We start from the raw sequence: 16,001 nt of genomic DNA on the forward strand, positions 1-16,001 counted from the left end.
GAAGGCGCGTCGCGGCTGCGTCGCGTATCCCCCCGGTTGAACACTCGTGGCAGCGACTATAACGGGTGCCGACAAGAGAGAGTTCAAATGAAAGAAGCATGGTGAAAAAGGTTGGAAATGAAACTAACAGTTTTTTTTTTGAAAAAAATGAAAAGAGACGAAGAAGAATTCGAAACTTATTCATGGAATAAGTCCAAACAATCATTGTTCATTTATCGATCAAGGACGTCGCTGGCGCATGCAAACGACTACTATGGAAAGAGAATCTCGAGTTATTTTGTGTCATCACCTAATATAAAAATCCAACGGTACTGTCTCATTGTGGAAATAACAGTGGAGTTTTTACAATTCTGTTATAACCGCCACAATTCTACCAAGAAACCCGGAGGTTTCCACTCGCGTTTGCGCGCCGACGGTTTTAAACGGCTTGAGAAATGAAATTTACATTCTACGTTGCCATAAATGGTAGATTTTTTTGATGATACATTCATTTTGAGCGTTTTAAGGTATTTATATTCAAAAAAATAGAGCACAGTGAAACGAGTCACGATGAAACTTACAAAAAATTATGGTTCTGAACATGAAAAGATAATCACGTATGAAAAGAAATTTTAAAATCTCTTGGAGATATTTTGTTTAACTAGTGTTAAAAATTTTCAGCATAGAAATAAGTCCAACAAAGTATACGTACTTTTAGAACTAATTGGAACCTTTTTCTCTCGTATCAATTTTGAAATCACAAATCCAGCTCCCACGTACTGGTGAAGCATTTTTCATTCTTAAAATTTTCCCCAAACTTTGCATTCAAATGAATGTCCAATGAGATCTATTGTATTGTGAACTTATTATTTTCTCATGTAGTTCTAGAAAAATCCTTTGCGGTATCCATTTTATAGCATTCCATTAATAATTTCTCTCATTTCTATGAAAATCCAAATCTCTCGTTAACGAGTGAAGTGAGAGAAATAGAATTCTAGGTTCCAAAGGAAAACAAAGATCGAAAAAATTTTAGGATAAACAAGGAAATGTTACAACAAGAAATTTTACAGCAACAATAAACAAACAAAAGTTACAAGATTAACAAAGTTTGAATTAGAATTTCTAATTCGAAGCAGCAAAAAAAAAAACGAAAATAGAGGGAAAAAGTGATGAAACTTGAGAGCTACTACGCGCAAATGAAGCATAATCGCTCCTTGCCGTCTCCTCGTGTTCATGCATAACAACGTGAAATTTACCTAATTGAATTGAACAATTCACGATTTCGCTGCCTATACCAAGGGGAATTAACTTGAAAGTAATCGAGAATAGTTTTCCTATAGCGAACTCAAGAAATTAATTTCCTAAAGTAATTTTTTTTTCGTGAAATCAGAAAGGATAAGGAGAATTATCGACAGAGTAGAACGGAAATAGGGTACTGTTTCCGTCGTTCATCTACTCTACACGTCCCAACGTTAGAAATACTCCTAGAAAAAAATTATTTCTTTGGAAAAATTGCTCCAAAAAATTGAAAATCGTTTGGAATTTTCCGTGAGCACACAGCAAAAAAGAACGAACAATTATTGTCAAAATAAAAGCATTTTAGGTGCAAATAGAGAAAAATACTCAAACAAAATTATATAATTTCATCCTATGTACGTAGTTCTAAGTAGAGGGGCCATCTATGATTTTACTCCTTGGGATAAAATTTGCTGCGAGTGCAGCTGCAATTGGAAAGTAAACTTTCTTAGAGAAAAAATATGTGAGAAAATAATAAACCAGTTGTTAGGGGTCGATAAAAAATAGCAGATATTAACCAAAAAAGAATAAATAAGCACGGTAACAATATTAATTGAATATGGTTATTGGCTATAATAAGAGATATGAGAGTGTACAAATTCAGAACATAGGATGAACAGTGTGGTGATCATTTGTGGATAATCAATACATGATCAAAATTTGACCTATCGAATTTAGTGGGCATTGTGGATGCCGCGTTCCCTACGTTCTACATATATGCTCTCGGAATATACTCTAGATTATTTCTGCCTTCTTCTTCGCATTTCTTTCTTCATTCTTTCCGTCTTTCTTTCTTCCTTTTTTTTTCTCCCCTCCGCTTCTACCCTCTCCTCTTTGCGAATACTACAAGTCTTCGTCTTCTGGGTTGAGTTGAATACATCCTGAAAATTTTGGTGATGTGGTGAGGCTAAATCTATCTAATCCATTAGATTCATCTATGCCTGAAATCAAAAAATCAAAAAAAAGAAGGATTATTTAACGAATTCTTCCTGAGAATTAAACGAAAGCATCAACTAATCAAGTCATTAAAAGCCTAAATAGATTCATAATGCTCTTTTTCTCTTTTAAGTGATATTTTCAACCTTGCGTAAAGGCGGAGGAATTTTTTCCGAGTATTGCTATTAAATAGCTTCTAGAATCCATAAATTTGTGCCCAGCAACTACCAGCAACTGAAATATTTGAGCTTCTTCACAGGACCCGTGCACAGGGTTTATCAGAGGTTCGCGAGCAGAACACGATCATGTTTCGTGGGAACGATTCGACCCCATCACGGCCGTGATTAGAACCGTTGTGAGTCCGGAATAGTTGGAGCCTTGCCTCACCCCCCTTACTCTATCGTTATCCACAACTCTGTTGATCACGAACGACTAGCGTGACCACCATCTCATCACTACCGTCAAGATTCTCAGCGCAATGATAAATTCATCGTCTGTAATCTGTCATTCATAAAAAAACACAGCTGAGTTGACTCGGCCAGCTACGAATTTTTTCTCAGCTTCGTCACTCAATGACAGCTTGATGGGGGGATTGGGTCGTAACCATTTGTCTCTCGATGGAAGCAATCTGGAGCTGACAGGAAATAATCTGTCGATCACCCGAAGATACATTGTATATAAGATTACATATAATTTAAGAGTGAACTAGTCTGATTCACTTCTTGTCATTTTATTTCCTGTACAACGAAATTGATGTTTTTAAATCATAAAATAAAATCGCGATGAAATCGCTTCATAATATCTCTTATGTTTTTAGAAGTTGAAAGGTTGAAAGGAGAATTATTTAAAGATTTCTTCACAAAAATTTCAACGAAATCATCAAATAATCAAGTCATTGAGAACTTGAAGAAATTTATTATGTTCTTTTTTTCTCTCTTCTAAGCGATATTTTCAAGCTTATATGGAGCTGGATGAATTTTTTTTTTTTGAATATTGCTATCAAATAAATAGAATTGAAAATATTGCTAAATTAAAACAGTTTTCTGGTTAAATTCAGCAATATCTGTATCCAAAACTACTGGTCTTTTTGATTTTTTTTTACTTAATTTTTTTCTAAATTTAATCTAATAATTGAATCTAATAATTGACATTTAATTTAATTTAATAACAAACACGTCACATCTCGAAGTATGCAGTGAAGATGTACATTTAGATGAAAATGAAATGAAAATGATCAAAACGTTCGACTTTGGACAAAAGTAGCAGCACAGTAAGATATTGTATTATTTTTATTTGTAATTTTTCATGATTTCCTTAAGGGTTAGCCATTAAAATTGAAATTAAGAACTTAGTTTATAAACAAAATTTCTTTTTCTAAACAAAATCAATATGAAATAGAGGTGTGTTTTCAGCTGAAAGGCACGACGAGAATCATTGAGAATTTCAAGTCGAGAATGTGCGGCCAAGGGAGCGCCAACTCGATTTGTCCCCATAGAATCTTTTCTGCATTGAATTCCCCTCGTCTTCCCTCATTCGCCAAACTAACACTAACGTCAATGTCAACCAGGTTCTCTCACAAACACATACACAATTTATCTACACGTGAACATCACATTCGAAGATTTATAGCATTGGAAAAAAAAAACTACTAGAAAAATTTACTCCTCTTCCCGTGACGTGCTCTGGGAGCCGGCGCAGGTCCGGCTGAGGAAATCCTTAATGTAATTATCAGAGGCTAAGTGACGCGTCGCTTCTACACACACACGTACTAGCATGGATAAACCACGCCTATCTAACATGACGAGTAGTAGCCGCAGGCACGGAGGGACCGACTGTCCTCCCGAGGGGATTTTCAGCAACGAACCAAGCTACCATCTGAACTTTGAGGAGTTTATTCCTGATGGATTTTTACGAAAAAAAAAGAAGCTCACAGAAATTCCTCTTAAACAAAGCAACCGCAAATAATCCGTTATCTTTAGCTTTAGGTCCTCTGATTTTCGTAAGAGTATACATCCTCCCCCTGGCAAATACCAGGAAAAAAATCCCCCTTGGCGATTCCCTGAACATTGCCTTTAGTGGTATATTCCGCTCAGAAACCGCTAATCTTGTGTAGCGTTCAGTTATTGATTTTTCTTCTAGGCCCACTAATTCCTTCATCTCCTTGGTTTGACTCATTTAAATAAAGTAATTCAGTCACTTGTAGGTCCTGAATGGAAAGTAATGTTCTTTTTTTTTCGTTGAAGCAAAACTAAATATTTTTAAAAAATATTTTCCTGTTCTCACTCAATGATATAGTCATTTTCATTGTTAGCTCGTCGACTGCTTCGTATATGACATAATTTTTGTTTTTATTATTTATTGCGTATTTCTATATGAATTTAAATCTGATGATTTTTTTAGATTTTAGATTTTTTTTAGAATTTTTGTTTATTTTATTTGTACTATACTTTGCAAAGAGTGGGTGTAGTGTAGCGGTTAGAGGTTCCGTTTTCTGCACGATCGATTGGAGGTTCGAATCCGCCTTAGTGCTCACCAAGCCTTTCATCCATCGATAAATTGGTACCAGACTTGTCTGGGAGGATAAAAACACTGACTTGACACATCGGCTAGCCACCGCAAGTCATTGTATAGGCCAGATACACGTTCGTAAACCTCGAACGATTCTGAATTGAAGTGAGTGCCTTGGCGGGTCCCAAGCGAATTGATTAACGCCAGAAACTTTATCCTTTATCCTTTTATACTTTGCAAATGTTCTGTTCTAAGCAGTTTTCTGCAATTACGTTGTATTTCTAATTTTCTGTACATTTGATGTTATAACTGTGTCCGACTAGCGATATTATTTTTTTTAGTAGAAATAATTTGTTGCAAATATTGACTGACAGAACAATTATTTTTATAAATCATTGGCGGAAAGAAAAACTAAATTGAGTGACAGAACAATTATTTTTATAAATCATTGGCGGAAAGAAAAATTATCAGTGACATTATTCTGCAAGTTTCTACAGGAACTTTTCAAATGAAAATCTGTCGTCTGAAAAAGTTTTTGACGGGCGAAAAATTAAAACTTAAGTTGACACATACGTGAAAGCCTCATTACTTTCCGTTACCCCGTATTAATAATGCATATTAGTCGCGTAACACGTTTCAAGTGCGGTGAGCATCGAGCAAATGAATGCATGAATGAAATAAATGAAATCAACGACCGCATTCGATACGATTACCGTACTTCGGCGCCGTATTCCAGCGCTGTTGTCATGCCTACTATTATGTGCCGTTAACAATCTATTTCTGATGCCGAAAACCGCACATTGTTATGGGTAAAATGAGGAGCACACAGTGGAAATGGAAAGAAGAATGTTAGCAGCAGCTTTATTTGCTATTTTATTAACACTGATATTGATAATATTAATAAAAGTTAGGGCGGGTGTGGCGCAGTCGGTTAGAGGCCCGTTGTAGCCACACGGTCAAGGGTTCGAAACCGCCCCGGTGCAAACCAAACCTTTCATCCCGTCCGAGGTCGATAAATTGGTACGAGACTTGTCTGGGAGGATAAAACCCCGGACTTGATCATCGGCTGGCCCCCGCAAGTCATTCTATAGGCCAACACGCGTTCCAGAAAGCCTCAACGATTACGAATTCCAGTAAAACGCGTTGGCGCATCCCAAGTGGATTGATACGCCAGTGTCATTATCCTTTTTTTCTTAAATAAAAGTTTCTTTCGTTCACATGCTACTTTTAGTTTTTTTTTTGGGGGGAATCAGAAAAGATTTTACTTCACCCTACTGGTCGCGAGCTCAAAATTCCTCCCGCAATATAGAAGATCAGTCATAGCGAGGGAAGAATTTTTTTTGAATACACTCTTATTCTCGTTCATTGTTAGAAGGGAATAAAAGTGTATTTAAAAAGTTTCCGCTTAAATTCAACAAAAAACAAAAAAAAACAATATTCATTTTTCGTGCCCCTAATATTTAAGTACATCAAATAAATATGAAATAAAATTGATAAATAATTAAATAGGCAAGAAATCATAGTAAAAAAAATTAGACATTAAATACATTCTGAATGTATTCTGAATGTATTGCTTTGAAGGAAATACGTACGGACAATTATGCAACCTAGAAGAGGGATATAAAGTCAGTTGTATTCTCCTATTTCTGCAGATGATTACCTCTATTGTTAGATGTTCATAACTAGTAGAATAAATACTTAAAAATAAACAAAAAATAAACAAGTGAAGGCTTTTACCATGAGCACTTGGAAATAATTGAAATAAAATAACTAAAAAAATAAAAATAAATAAAAAATAATGGGATAAATTAACTTAAAAATACTTTCCATACCTTCGTAGCTAACATATTTCATCTTTTCTCTAATGAGTAGGATTGGGAGGAATGGTGACTATGTATTTGACAATCTATTTCCTTAAACTTGAACTTTTTTCCCGAAATTTTATCCAAAGAATCTGATCTTGCACATCTTTAAAAGTTAAAGTTTTAGTTAGTTTTTAGTTTTATTTTAGATGAAGAATAGTTAGAAGGAGAATTTCCACTTCCCTTCCTTTTTTCTGCCTCACATAGTTTTATTCAGTACCTACCGAGTAGCTATTTGCAGTGCAACCACTTCGGTTTCGTGCAACCTTCTAATACGTAATCTATTTAGGATTTGAGGATGGTTTGCACCAGTTTTTCTTGATTCACTTCCAGAAATTCTTCGCTCCCGGGACGGCTGAGAGTGAGCGAGTGTTGGTTGACCAACGGGATTAGGATCCAGCCAAGCTGCCATTCCAGCACGTCATTTATGTGTCTATCATGGCACTTTCATTGCTTCCGTCACATAAAACTCAATGCAAAGGTAGTACTGAGGTTTTTTTTTCGAGAACTCCCAGTCATGAAATTGCACGGTGTGCGAGAAAAACGTTGCAGCTGGAAAAGGAAATCTCTCTTAATAGCAGCGCTTGTGAATTCTGCAGTGAACGACCGCAAATAGTAAGAGTAATGGCTGAGTGACGAGTAGACATTATTATTGATCATAAACAAAACAAACAAAACAAACAAAACAAATAACATGAAATTATTTCAGTCACGGTGTCTAAGTAGGATAAACGTTAAAAGTGAGAAAAACAACAAAAAAAATCTCCCTAAGAGTTAAAATTCTACTATTAGAAGATGCTTTAGATAAAAACTAATTTTAAAAAAAAACTAAACTAATTAAAAACTAATAGTTGCAGCGTTTTTCGTGTGAAAAAGGAGTTATTAAAAAAAAGAGTATTCCTTGAGGATATGAAAATGAATAAAATGAGGGGTATTTGAGGGGATAGATCACATGCCTCTTTGATTTTCCAGGATTTTCTGAAGAAGGCGATAACGCCGGAACATTAGCCAGAATAAAGGTACATAACAATCTTGGTTCTGCTCAAACAAAGTAGTCCACGAAAATAAATATTGACCAACAAATTCCTCTTCATGGTACATAATTTCGCCACTTATAGGAAATTAGGTTAAAATTAAGAATTAAACGTGGTGAGAAGAGATGTTGAATAAAAACGAAATGATAAGCGGGTGACAATCTGTACGATCGCGGTTGTTTACCACCTCCGGTAGACCCGGTGAGAGTGGTCAGTTTGTAGTTTGTTCTCCTGTTTGGAGTTCTTGAGCCATGTACTTAGAGATATCGAGGCTTGGAAAGGAGAGAGGAGAAGTTTGATGGAATACACATAGCACCAATATCCTCGAAAAAGCATTAAGCATTTGATAAAGTTGGATTAAGGACGAAGTTGTCGAAACGTCAGGTCAAAAATAAAGTCTCATAGAAAAAATGTTGGGAAGACAAGAAAACAAAAATTCGATACACATTGCCGGATTTTCATGAAGAGAGGACTTGGAGAATGTAATAGCAGTAATATTTTACGACATAAAATTCTGACGGTGCAAAGATTGCGCTGAAATCCACGAAATAAAACAGCTGTGAAGAACGCACTGCACTCTTATATGAGAAGTTCATCGGGCTCAGGAAGAAATAAGGAAATGCAAAGAACCGCGGATGTGCATGGTATTCCACAAGTCATCCACATTTGATACGAAGTTTAGGGAAGGGTTTGAAATATACCAGCATGAAAAGCAAACGTAACAAAAAAATAAAATTTCAAGGAATAAAAATCCTAAAATGTGATCTACAGTCCAGCTTTCCCGACTGATGAAAAACTTTTAGAAGATAAATCCTTCAAAAGAGGAAGAGGAAAACCAATCTCGTTCGTAAGAGTGGAACATAGCGAATTACACCAGTTTTCAGTTCTTTAGTCAACGAATACTGCGAATTCTCTATGCTCGCATACGTTTGACCATAACCCCGAAAGCATTCATTTCTTGTCATTTGAAAAAATACTGCAAAAGCCGTTTTCTTGAAGCGATAATATCTGAGACAAATGAGGAATGAGGCAAAAAGGATCTTTGTGAACCCCAACAGATACGATGTCTGTACCATTGCAGTCATTTTTATATGCACTCATTTTTATTCATATTCCTCGCTTTTTTTCCTGAAAAAGTCTTTGCTTAGTAATTCCATTCTATTCATCAACTAATGTCCCTATAAAAGCAGACAACAAAGAAATGAGAAATTAAAAATTGCTCCTATTTGAAGGTTGCGTGGAAGTTGTTGTGAGACGATGAACTTCTCAAACCTAATGTAATCAATATTGTTTGGAACCTGGCAATCAATAAAAACTATGGAGTCATGTCTGGACTCTATCGAGTCAGCAGTAGTAAAGTTCTCTACTTAACATTTTCAAATGATATGATTTTTCTAAAAGCAAACGTTTCAATAAATGCATGGAATAAACCCCTCAAGACGTCTTCTAGAGGGTCACGAAAAGATCTTCCGAAAGCAGGTGAAATATAGTTAGGAGCCGGGAAATGACATCGAGCGAGTCGGCGTCCGCTTATTCGATTGAAGACTCTGAATCGACTGTTCATCCTCGCGTAATCCGTGCCTTTCAGTGAGGATGCAGGAAATCCTGCTGCTGCTGCTGCTGCTGCTGCGACTGCTGCGTCAATTACTCCCCATTTCGCTTCTGACAACATACGGCAGCATGCCAAAGTACTCAAGGAACATGACTAATGTAGCGTCGGAGACAAGACATAAGCGATTGGCCACCGAGCACCCTCGTCCGACGAGCTGCGACTCCTCGTTGTAACGGATCATCATATCCACTTGTCAATATTCACGCTATCTCGTGTAATAATCCTGGACACAGCCGCTGCTGCACGCCTCTCTGAACACTTATTTTTCATAGTTCCACACGGGAAACCGTTCATTTTTCATCTAGAGAGGAACACAAGAATAAGCAAAGCAAAACAAACAATAATTTTGTTAGTTTTCTTGAAATTCTGAATTAAAAAAGGCTTTTGATTCACCTAATGCAAAATTTACATGCAACAGAACTGAGCTCCTCACTCTCTTCCCGTTACTTTTCTAAAAGCACCAACTCATGCTGCGGGTTTTTTTTTTGCTATGAACTCGATGCAAAATTCCACTGAGCAAACGAAAAATAGCAACATTCAGCCGTGAAAATATGGCAGGAGCTGTCTTAATTTTGATTTTTGCAGTTGTTGTATCATACTATCCGAAAAAATTCGGGCGGATATAGTGCAGTCGGTAGCGGTTCGGACTGTGACAGTACGATCGATGGTTCGAGACCGCTCTAGAGTTAACCAAACACTTTATCTTTCCGAAGTTGATTAATTGGTACAAGACTTGTTTTGGGAGATAAAAAAACATTGATTTGACACATTATCTGGTTGCAACTTGTAGCATAGGCTAACACCCGTTCACAAATACCTCAACGATTCCGAATTGCATTCAAACGCGATGGCGCATCCCAAGCGAATTGATACTTTGTTAGTTAATTAAGTGTTTTGTAACACTGAGAAAAAATGAGTAGCTAGAAACTTAACATCCATTAAGCTAATCTCTACCAGAAAAGGGAAGCTGAAGCACATCGATTATGCAGCATGGTAAGGCTTCAAGCGAAACAACCACAGATCCTTCTCGATCATCAAAAAATTTATTTACTTGAATAGAGCCTAAAAAGTCACTTAGTATACGACGATTTTCCAAGAAGGCCGAAAATACAGCCATTTCAAAAAAAAATGGTGAAAGAAAACAAAGAATATCTCCATTTTTCTTTGCGTGGTGAAAATGTCGCTGAATGGAAATAGATTTTTTAGCTAAGAGTAACTTTATAGATATTATATTTTTATTTGTATTATTACTCATATATTTTATGCCATCTATTTTATTTTTGTTTCATTTTATTTCTTTATATTTATTCACTATTTCCTTCACAACGGTTTATCGTCTCACTATCGCGTGGAGGTGACAAAGAGTTTGACACCTCTGACATTCCGAGCTCTCGTTATTGGAAGCTTAGCCAAGAGTAAACCACAGAAAAGATTCACCACCGTCTTGACGAAATGTCGCAAGGTGTCTCCATGACCTATACAGGTTGGGCGACGACCTGTGGTGAAAGCTAAGCACGCCATGATAGGTCTACTAAGTATGGGGAAAAGTCCTTGTGCCACTCCAGCATACTCACTGCCTTATTGCACTTCATAACATCGTCTTAGACGACGGATAGTATGAAGACCGGTGAGAGGCGACCAGATCTCAGGTTGCTCTGGTCCAAGACGACACACGCACGACTCGCCATGGAGACTGCCTCAGACTGTGTACTTACAACGCGAGAACAGTGTCCACAGACGCTGACCTGCATGCCCTTCTCGGAGCTGCAGAGCGTATCAAGTTTCACGTGATTGCTCTGCAGTACACCAAGTGCAGAAGGAGCGACGTACGACAGATGAATGACGGTGCACTCGTCATTCACGAAAAAAAAGTTTCGTCGCGAATTGCAGGCGGTTTTGGTTTTTTTTGTGCATCCATCTGTCGTCCTTCTTGTTGATTCTCATGAGGTCTTATGAATTCGTCATGGCATTCTGCGCCTTCGCCCTTTGCGCCAGAAACCTACCAGCATCATCAACTGCTACTCACCAATATCAGCAGCTGATGAATTCGAATTGGACGCGTTTCACGAGGAGCTGGAGGAAGTGACCCGCAACGACAAGTCCTTCTACAAATATGTTGTCGGGAACTCCAACGCAAAACTAGGAAAGGCTGCAGAACAGAAATCAGGATCGGAAGATTTGGACTAGAGTACCGGAATGAAAACAGCAATCGTCTCCACGGGTTGTTGTCCTGCGCTCGCCTCCGCTATGAAAATTCTCGTATCATGGAGAAATATCATCGTCGGTGGACATGGGAATCGCCCAATGGCGCGATTCGTGCGGAGATGGACCACACACGCACTAGCCGGAGATGGTTTCTACTTGGTGGCACCATCTTTTTGCAGTGGTTCCGTCTCTTTTGTGCGAAAATAAAACTTACCACGCGATGGAAAAGAACATCTGCTATCTGCAATGACGGAAGAAAGAAATCGTATACCACGATTGGATCCTTTATACTGTTTGACTCCTTATTCCAAGGTGACTGGCACATCGAGGAGAACCCTAACGTGGACCTGCTGCTCAGAGGACTGCGACTCTGTACTGAACGTGCCTCGAAGCAGCGCAAGACAAACTTGGATCGGGTTTCGAAGACCACCAAGGAATTGTTGGAAAGAAGAAGGACTTTTGAGGCTTGATCCGAATGCATGGCACATTGAGCGGTTAGTAGCAAACAGTAGCTACAGAAAGGCTTTGCAGGAGGATCCTTGGAAATCCAGGCAGACGAAGATTCTGGGACAAAGAAGGACAAGTCCAAAGAAGTGCCGCAGGAACCTCCGCGAATCTAATATCTCGCTTACAGCCTTGCTGAGCGAAAATGGAATACGCACCTCTCCCTGTCGTGAAATGGAAATAATCACAGAGAGGCCTTGCAACTTGTCCATCACAAATTTAAAATATTGTTTCGTACCTTGACGGTCTCTTAGAAGAAATATGAGGAAAATTCAATATGAAAAAATAATAAATTTAGGAGATTTATCCACAGATGTAGAGGTATTATAGTCTAAAGTTTTTTTTTTTTCTAGAAATGCGTTTCAAGCTTTGCTCTTCTTTTGCAAACCAGTTTTAAGTTCCCTAAGCAACCCATTAGTGATAGTAGCTACAGTCGGCATCGATTGTTGGATTACGTGCCCTACAAGGATCTTCCCTCAGATTCACAGTTCCACAATTTTGAAGAAAACATCAAGGTGGCGACTACGCTTTGAGATAAGCATCGAGGGCAGACTGAGATTTTCCGTATTTTCAACTCGCAGAAATCAAAACCGTAGGATATTTTAGTTGTCTTTTCTTTTTTTTATATTACTATTTTATATCAATATGTTTTATTTATTATATTTTATATATTTTATTTATTTATATTTTATATTTTTATCGTTATATTTTATATTATTTTTATATTATCTTATTTGAATTTTTCACACAATCTTCTAGTAAGAGTAATTTTTCACTTCTTATTTCTTTGTTATCTCCTATTATAGGGACATTAGTTGATGAATAGAATGGAATCACTAAGCGAAGAGTTTTTCAGGAAGAAAAACAAGGGATATGAATAAAAATGAGGCGTGCAATGGTGCAGACATCATATTTGTTGGCGTTCACGTAGGTAGAACGAAGAAAGATTAATGCAAGATCACAATCCACTTCATGCATTTAGAATGCACTGGGTCCGAAATGGTCCACATATATTCCTCTATTCGCAGAATGGATGAGTTTAACGGAACGAGAAACAAGAAGAATCAAGTACACTGAAAAGTTTACCGTTATTTCAACTATAAATTCCACCTTCTTGTTTTATCCCTTGGGGTTAGTCATGAAAAAAAAACAATAATTTTAAAAACCGTTGATTCGTTGTAGAGCTGAAATGTTCCTGCGATCAATCGTCCTTGATATATCGACGCCACCACCATATACGCAGTCCTCTTCAAATTCTAGGCTTTAAAAGCATAAAAATTCCCATTCCCAGAAATTTCGACATCCAGAAAACTCATGGAGCGGTGTGTGCCCACGAGTTTGCCGTTGAAAAACACGATGGTAAGATGAATTCCAGGAACAATTGTAGAAAAGCAGTAAACAAAGATTGAGAATAATGATGTTACAAAAAGGATTGGCTCATTGAGGTGATGGATGTTGTAAAATATTGAATGAGAAACAAATAGATGTACACATTTATCAATCAACTCACAGATACATACTTTCATTGTTAGCACCCACAATAAGTTTACGGCAACCATCTCTATGTATCATTGGATTCTTGAAAATCACCTTTCTAACAGCTTGAAAGATTTGTTTTGTAAAATCCTACAATCAATTTATCACGTCACTTCCTATTGGGTTCGCGTATAAGGGTGAGCCTGATTGTTAAAGGCATCACCACACGAATCTGGGGTGGTACGGATTTCCGGTGGAGCATTATACGGGGTCGTAGATTATTGAGAGAAAGGATGATTCCTTTTATTTTTCCCTAATTGCCGTACAAAACGGTCCGGAAGATACAGCTTCGGGCATTTTGGCGCACTTTTTTATACAAAGAGTTCGACTGGAGCGCGCCAGCCCTGTGCGGCGCCGCATCTTCCGGGCCGTTTTTTCACGGCAATTAGGAAGAAATGGACTGAATCACCCCCCTTCTCCATAATCTACTATACCGTGTACAAATACTCCACCTGAAATCCGCACCACCTTAGATTCGTGATATGCTGCCTTCAAATGCAATCAGGCAGTATACGCGGACACGTATTCATTGTGGCTTCTTATTGGTTTGAAGCTAATTTCGAAATATTTTCGGAAATCAATTCAATCAATGGAACTCCACCTTTCATTTGCATAACGGCAAAATGGCTGTAGTTTACTGTTTTGACTGCTGACTATTCGTGATTTCGCTCTGATTACTATGTAGTCGGAGCTCGTATCGAAGTATAAGTTTAACTATAAAACTTGCACAGTTATATGGCTAAATTTACCCAGATGTCACAAAAAGAGTGCCATCGTTGAGTTCATTGCCAAACCCCATCCCAAACTAGTAGAATATGTACCTAAAGGGAGTGTGTGGAATCTTTGGCTGCGAACAACATCTGTCTCGTAACGTTGAACTGCCGGTCGTTGTCAGGTGAACTCTAACGAGCCGCTCCAGACTACTGCAATATCTGCATGCACCGTCTACTGCAAGAGACACACATCACAGATAGGTAAATCATTAGTATCGATAGCTAAACCATCTACTGCGGCTGATGAGAAGAAAGTAGGAGGGTGCGTAATAAAATGATAGAAGGGTAAAGTGACCGGCCTTAATCAATCCGCTTGGAATACGCCACCACTTTTACTTCAATTTAGAATCAAGTTTGAGGTTTACGCATGTGCAACTCACCTATACACTGACTTGTCTAGGGTAGCCGAACTGCCAAGTCAGTGCTTTTATCTTCCCAGACACGTCTGGTACCAATTTATCGACCTCGAAAGGACGAAAGGATTGATGGGGACTAGGGCGAATTCGAACCTCCGATCGATCGTGTAGACAGCGGAACCTCTTACCGACTGTGCTACACCCACCTAGGGCGCAAAATAGGTGTAAGAAATATATACAACAACCTGGTGAAGTAGTTTGGATCAACGTCGTTAGGATGCGTCTTTGCACGATTGCGGGATTGCAGAGGACTCAAATGATGGATCGCGAGTGATCTGAGGAAACCGCTGAGGTCTATAAGAAGGAGCCTCTTATAATGAGTTCAGCACGCTTATGTCCAAGATACCAAGCCAGCAGGCGGTAATCTCAACATACAACGGAAACGTCTGGTAAACAAAACTTACCATTCCTTCCCCTTTTAAGAGGAAATTTTGACGCCATAAGCTTACTCGGCAAAAGCCAACCCCTTTAGTGCCAGAAGAGAAGCACAAGCAGAAAAAGCCCATTGTAAAACTTCACCTCGCCTATGCCCCAACCAGAAACATCCATCTGTCGGAAATCCGAAATTTAGAGCTGCTTGGGACGTCACATCCGACTCAAACAAGTCAATTCTTTGCATTATGTCTTCGTTGTACCACAACCGTGTCTTCACACAATTTACTAAGCAATATCGGCAACTTTCCAGTAATACATTAGTTGTAAATATTGTATTAATGCTGAAACGATCAGAAATGATGCTCAAAAAAGTTTTGCTATTGGAAGCTCTTCTCCAACTGTACACACAGATTTAAAATTACAATAAACTTCCGAGGTTTTTACGTCCTTCTGTTTGAAATCGAAAACAAATCGCTGTCCGAGCATTCTCAAAAAAAAAAAACAATAACATAACAAACAGAGTATGGGATTCCTTAACAATCATTAACGTTTAACCATTTAAAGGGTATGGAAAATGTGACCTCAGAAGACGAACTGAAAAGAGGAAATTTTCAGCCTGTAAAAAAAAACTCGGATAACTTGGTATCGATAGGTACTTGCTCAAATAATGTTAGAACAATGCAAACAGAGTTTCTCGTTCAAGGAGTTAACATCATTCTTTAAACCCATGGATTGTTGCTTGAGTATCTCTTTTGCCTTCACGACAACCCCGCCTGCTGACTGCGTATCTTGGACATCAACGTGTTGAGTTCATTTTTCCTCAACGAGCCGAACTTCTCCAAGACGTTGTTCCTCGCAGCTGTCGCGCAGCCTTCTACTTTCGTTTCATAAGCGTCGTCGCAGTAGATAGTTTAGGTTTCGATGCTGATGGGAGACGTTCTCCGATTTGTGTTTCTTGCAGTGCA

This window comes from Necator americanus, chromosome I, assembly GCF_031761385.1.
Source record: "Necator americanus strain Aroian chromosome I, whole genome shotgun sequence".
Lineage (NCBI taxonomy): Eukaryota > Metazoa > Nematoda > Chromadorea > Rhabditida > Ancylostomatidae > Necator > Necator americanus.